The 7,095-nt window shown below is 38.1% G+C and overlaps 1 long non-coding RNA gene across 1 annotated transcript; it reads right to left on the bottom strand.

The window, feature by feature from the left end:
* Positions 1–5,124: 5,124 nt before the first annotated feature.
* LOC131030079 (uncharacterized) lies at positions 5,125–5,706 on the bottom strand. Its single transcript, XR_009102867.2, has 2 exons — positions 5,433–5,706; positions 5,125–5,389 (listed from the first exon to the last, which is right to left on the bottom strand). It is a non-coding gene; the product is annotated as an uncharacterized LOC131030079 (long non-coding RNA).
* Between the last annotated feature and the right edge of the window lie 1,389 nt (positions 5,707–7,095).

Here is a 7,095-nt window from a genome sequence, read left to right as displayed (position 1 = left end):
TCCTCTTCTCCTACAAGACCTCCACCTACCAGCCCCATTATTGAGTTCCCACCATCTCCAAAACCTTCTAGTTCTCAAATGGTTAAGATCACTCCTCAAGAGTTGGAGAATTTAAAACAAGCTCAAGCCCTGTATGCAACGAAATATAAAGAAAGAGTAAGGGCCACAATTTCAAGTTTTGCGGACACCATAGGGGCCTCATTATTGTATAACAATATGAGAAAGATTCTAGATATGTGAAATGAGCTTAATGAAGATAAGGCTGTTTTAGTACCCATTTTTGACAAGTGGAAGCCCAGAGAGTAGGACTTGGAGCTTATTTGTGTATCCTATGATGAAGCAGGGGCTGATCCTATTATCAAATCCACTTGTGACACCGCAAAGGATCTAGTAAAGGTAGCAGAGGGAATAGACAATGCTGACAGGAAGATCAATTTGTACAAGAAGGAGTACACTGATCAGGTTTTTGAATTGCTCCCAGGGGGTTTTGTTAGCCCAAATTAATTAAAGGACAAACAAGAATGGCTTAAGGAATTAGAAGCCAAATTGTCAGTTAGAATAAAAGGAATTATTAATTTGGACGATGCTTCCTTTTTTGTTGTAACAATTCAGGAGATAGAGAGAATCAAATCTCATTATGGTTTTCTCAATTCAGAGGTTAACAAGCTGAGGAATTCATGGAAAAGGTTAACCAAGGCAAAGACAAGAGTGATTAACTTCATGTGTCCAACTGATGATGTGTACAATGAGTGGATGAGAAAATATGCCATACAGGATGCCGAGCAGTTAGAAGAGGTTGCAACTGGACAACAAGTAGAGGAAGCCGCAGATGTTGAAAAGGACTTGTAACCACTTTTTGTAAAAAATGTTGTAACTTCTTCTTGAAAAGTAATCATTGTAACAAACTCTCTTAGGAAAGTCCAAAGCTAGGTGTGCATCCATGTTATTATAAATGGATACTACGACTAGGTAGAAATGATCGCAAAAAATTTGTAAGAAAACACTGCAGAAATTTATCTGAGCTTTTCCAATTTTTAATGGAGAATATTCAAAGGTTCTTTGTCATACATTTTTGAAGAAAATAACAATATACAGACCATTGGGTTTGAGTAAAAACTTTGTGTCATCTTCAAATATGTTTTCAAGTGTTTACTGTTTCATTTTAAAAAATCCAGGGTTATTTCGTTCGAATAGGGGTTGTAAGGCAACTTTTAGTAGATATGTTTCTTTGCTTTTCTCTTCAAGAGGGGAATTAAATATGCATGGATCACTTCTACCAGTAAATTCCTTGTGGGGTATTTTGAATCTTGATGAGCATAGTTTAATTTGGTATGAATAAATTATTATGTGTGTCAGGCATATATAGGGATCTACAGAAGCCAAACTAATGGGATATGTAGAGATATTTGATATGTGGGAGTATTATTTGAACCTAGATGACTTTGTGACCTTGGATAAGGCACTGGTATAGGTCAAGGTTGTCTATTACATATTTTGTAGATCAATACTAAATATGAATACAACTTTCATTCCTTTGTTTCAGTTAGTATTAAGGTGATTAGATCCACTGGTTTTCTGGATTGGTTTGCTAGATTTATCTTTTGAAAGTGTGAATTTGGTTCACAAAGGTATACCTGCCTAAACTCTGAGTAAGTTCAAAGTGTAGAAGGTTAATCAAACCTTGTCATATGTTGTCCTGAAGGTCTCCTTCCCTTTAATCTCCCATTTACATAGAGAGTTATCATATCATATTAAGGATTTCAAAGTGAATCAGATTTTCAGAACAACAAAAGTGGTGACTCTGCTGGAGAGTAAATGAATTGTTAAAAGTTTCTGGTTAAGAAAGATTTAATTCATATTGTGGTGACCCGGATGGGATAAGTCAGATTAAGAATCTAGAAGCAGATTTGTGCTTAAATTTATAAAGAAAATCATTGTGTTTGTGGAATTACAGCATTTTATTCTAGGTTGTTTTCATAAATCCCATAGTCTTGTGGGTGGCGACTCTGTTATCTTGGAACCAGTCCTTGTGAAATACAAATTATTAAAAAGGGAAGACAAGCATAATGGAAGCAGGAAAACACACCAGATCATTCATGGAGAAGCATCCTTGTGAAACTTTGCAAGAAGGTTTGCCAGAGCAATCATGAAGAGGTCAAATAAGATCAGTGTTACATGAACCATCAAATGTTGCCTGGGTACAAAAGAATAATAATACCAGTAAGATACCTGACCGGCCTATTTATGTAAAGTCTAATGCTTCTTCTAGAGATTGTGAACATGATATATTAGGTTTCCATTCTAGATTGTTTGGAAATATTGATAATACTCATGCTTTAAATCAAGATTTATCCCATGTTAGTGTCTCTGCAAGAGATAGAACTAGTTCAAATTCAATTAGACACTCTGTGCCTAGAACAATCGATGGAAACATTAGTTTGATTGTAATAGATCAAGCCAATATATCTGATTTTGAGGAAAATTTCCCTGATGAAGATAAAGTGTCCCAAGAGATTGAAGATTTGAATAGGAGAGTTCAACACTTAATCTCCCTAAGAGCCCGAAAGGAAGCAAATAAGGAGAAAGAAGTCAACGCTAAATTAATGGAGAGAGATAGGCTTCCTAGACAGATAGCTGATCTTGAAGTATTAGCTAAGGAAAAAGAAAAGAGTGATGAGGAAGGCCTTGTGATCAGAGAAATTTTGATCCCTAAAGCTAAGCCAACATATAGGTCAGTAGTCCAACCAAACAAGGAAGTCCTTAGTGATTCTCAGCTTCCTAGGAGTAATGTTGATAAGGGAAAATAGGTGTGGGTGGATGATGGAAATGGATCTAAAAATGCATAAGAGATTTCTCATAGGTTGTCAGCACATGAGAGAGAAATAGAAAGAATGAGGAAAGAAAAGGAGGATTTACAATTGGAGTTAGAGAAAGCTGAGTTGGAAGCAGCCAATTAGGAAGGCAAAAGAAAAATTAGTTATCTAAAAGCTCCCCCTATCATGTTTCCATAAGAAAATCTTAGCAAGCATGATCCTCAGCAAATTTCCCTTCCTCCAGTCTAAATTCAACCTATGGTGCTTGCTAATATAGCATCAGTGAGTCAAATCCCTATGAATAATTAGCACATTCAAGTATCTCAGTCCCCGATTCGAAAAGTTAGAATGACTATGGGAAACAATAATGTTGTTCCCCCATTTCAAAGGAGACCTATCAATTTGGAACAGTATAGGCAATTATTCTTTGATGGGATCCCAGGGTATCCCAACCATGTTCCTACTGAATTAAGGGACAGACTCCACAAGTTTGCTGGAAATAATGCAATTAGTGTTGAGGAACATTTAAAATCTTTTGGGGACCTAATAAATGATTATGAGATAGTAGATGAAGATGTTACAATGAAATTGTTTGCTCAGTCCCTAGTTGATGATGCAAGAGATTGGTATAGAGGTCTTCCAGTTAATAGCATTGGGTCATGAGAATATTTTAAAAATTGTTTTCAAGAGAAATATGGTGATAAAACAAATGTGAGCTTCATGCTCAATGAATTTAATAATATCAAAAAATCTGACAATGAAATGGTCACTGATTTTAATGCTAGATTCCAAAAGGCCATGCATAGATTGTATCAGGTGATGAAATTAGATGATAACATGTGTCTAAATACCTACTACATTGCATTTGATTCTAAGATGGCCTATATGTTGAGGGACAAAAATCCACATAACTTGAGGGATGCATTTAGAATTGCCATAAATGTAGAAAGTAATAGAAAAGCATCCGGGAAGTCAGGAAGAAGGACAGATGGTAGGTTGTGGCAAGAAACAAAATAGCAACCTAATAAAGTTGTTAAGGAGGAAGATAAGATAGAAAAGTTGGTCATTGCAATGAAGGATCTGAGTACAAAGGTAAACAAAAATGACAACCCTCATTACAATTGGCAAGATAGACCCCCTAGATTGTATGACATGCCTTATAATACCAACTGGAAAGATGGAAAACCCCAAAATGAGAAGCCTAAAATTGCCCAAAATCAGGACACTCCAGATCCCTTGAAAGGGAAAACTGTCTGTTGTTCACCAAAAGTGATAACCCAAGAACACCTGCAATTGATCTATGAAGTAGCCAATTCAATCTATGAAGAACTTCAGGGCTTGGACAACATGACAAGGATATGAATCCTTCTACTCTTCAGGCTCTGCAAAACCTAGGCGGGTATACCTTTGATGCTTAGAATTAAACCTATTACACATCTATGAGAGCATCAACATAAACAGATAGATCTCACTAAGGCTCCAAAACAAGTAGTTTATTGCAGATGGGCTAGATCTACACATAAAACTCAAGTATACTTGAGCATGAGATAGATGAAACATTTCAAAACATAACACAAGCTAAAGGTATTCTGATTGGATTTTAAATTGGTTTGAGAACCCCTTTAATTGCAAGATCAGTGCCTTATCCAAGGGAAACAGAGTCATACATCAAACTATAAATGAAAGCTTCGATTGCAAATCCATCTTCATTATTAAATATTCATGCATTAATGCCTTGCATAAATGCATTACTAAGATCATTCACAAAATCATCAGATCTTGAAACTATATTCCATTTTTTATGATTTATTGTAGAATTTAAATCCTTCCTTGAAGAATCCCTGCAAACAATCATAACTATCTCCTTGAGATAACAAATTTCATCCTCCTTGAGGATCTGATTTGATAAAATGGAAATACAAATCTAGAGACAATCGTGTGTGAATTTATGTATGCCTTACATACACAAGACCCTGCAACTAAAAACACCTATAACAAGAATTGAACTCCATTACTGAAGGAAAAGCCCTGCCCTGTACAATCTTCAAGAATGCTCAAAATTGGAAGCCATGAAAACTGGAGTCATTCTCACAGAATTCTGGAACCTTACAACTGAGAAGAATGGGGAATAAAAAGAGAGAGGGAACCAAATCAAATCTGTAACTGAATTGCCAAGTGTCCCTTCTCTAACTGAATTTCGTTCCCATGAAAACTGCTTCTAAAATACTTCACATTTGTCCAAATCAACTTCATAATCAGATTCCTCACTCCGAGAGCTTTTCGGCGATATATAATACTTTATACTTTGGCCAAAAATTGGACCCAGGGCGAATTAATTCTCATCATGGATCCATCATTTAAATATTTCGAATTTCAATATAGTCTAAACTATATCATTTATTCATTTAAAATTTGATTTTTGCCTCCATTTGTGCTCTGACGCCTTGCCACGTGGTGGCCTCTGATTGGCTGATGGGGTTGACCGGATGCCACCTGGGATGACACCTCATCATCGCCACGTCATCTGCTTCGTCACTGCCACTTGGCCGCTTGCTTGTATGCCACGTCATCGCCACCTCACCGGGACCCGCTTGCTGGACTGCCGACTGTACCCGCCACCTACGTGCCACGTGGATGGATCTCGTTCACTTTCGCTATTTCGCAGCCTTAACTCGCGTGCATCTTCCCTTTGCGAAATAGCGCGCACCGTCGATCCATCTCGAACCTGCTCACTCGTTAACCCGACCTTCGCCTGCAAAATTTTGCCTGCTTGCCTCGGGAAGCGTGCCCGCATGGGGTCCACCTAATCGCCATCCAGTCAGCTCCTCTATCACCTCGGGAAGCGTGCTCACGCGTGGGCCCACCTTGGGCACCCATGGGCACCTTGTGTCAAAAGCCTTTAAGGCTTTGACATTATAGTATGGTGCGTTTTTGTATATAAATACCAAAAACTCCCAGTGCACAGCCAATGTGGGATAATGTGTTTGCCTGAAACTGTGCATTTTTTGAAACTTTTAATGGCGCCTTGCCTGGGGCTTTCATTTGTGAATGGGATTTGATGTTGCTACCAAAGGAGACCACGTGAGGAGCATTGGACTGGTTTATATTTGCTTTGAAAACCTTGAACTTTGCCTTCAAACACTACGTGAGAGGTGAGGTTTGTTTGCTCCACTCCAATCTCCATGTTACGCAGAAGAGGGGAGCTGAAGATTGTTTGCATTGGTTTGAATTTTTAAAATCTTTCAATTTCCATACACAGCATGGGAGGATTCAGGCATACACCAATTGCATTTTTTGGAGGGCTCACGTGGAGGGAGGGTCTGATTGTTGAAGTCTTGCCTGCTGCACATTGTATTTGTTTTAAAAGACTCCAGCTGCTGGCAAACATGCATTTGAACTTTGCTTTAAAAAAAACACATTGCCTTCTGATGATCACACAGGGAGGACTTTACTGGCATTTGTTTGAATGGTTTCCTTTTAAACTTGTATGTTCACCACCACATGAACTGCCAATTTCATTTTGTTTGAAGTTTTTGAGCCCTCCAAACTCCATCTTCAACGCTGCAAAAGGAGATTTAATTTTACACCTGCCAAATGCATTTGTCTGAAAGTTTATTGCTGTTGTAGCTGCTATCAAAGGGAGTTTCAATGCACTTGGTACCTCCAATGCCACGCACACAATAGAGAAAACAAAACGGCATTTGCTGCTAATTTTCTTTTGCTCTCACACTCTCCACGTCTAGCAATGGCTTCTGCAGGCTCCTTCAAACACCACGTGAGAGAGGTCTTTGGAGGTTGTTCCCAATATTCAGCAAGATGACTGGGCTTCACTCTTAAATCATAAATGATTCACTTAGGTTGCTGATTTGTAGTTGCTTGAATGACTCTAATTGGAAAAGTTAAGAACCATGCCAATCCGCAATGCTAATATCATACACCACCATGAAAGTTGAAATTCTTCTTTCCATACCATGCTACCAAACAATAAGACTAAGAACCACCACTCATGGTCTAGTGAGAAGCTAGGGTCCATAATCTCCTCCTATCTGGCTTTCACTTTAAACCTTGAATCATATAACATATGATTTTAAAATAACAATTAAAACTTTGCCTGAAAAGATGCCTGGAGCAACAAGTCAAGTCGGGCCCCAGAGTGGGTCTGACTAAAAAAAAATTTCGTTTTCAAGCTACTGGCCTCTGGAATATCTTAGGAACCTCAAACAAACCTCTGGAATCGGTCGGCACCACTTTTGGATCATAAAATTGCATTTTACATCCTTCA

Source organism: Cryptomeria japonica, chromosome 7, assembly GCF_030272615.1.
Source record: "Cryptomeria japonica chromosome 7, Sugi_1.0, whole genome shotgun sequence".
NCBI classification, from domain to species: Eukaryota; Viridiplantae; Streptophyta; class Pinopsida; order Cupressales; family Cupressaceae; genus Cryptomeria; species Cryptomeria japonica.
This window is presented reverse-complemented; position numbering and strand designations above follow the sequence as displayed.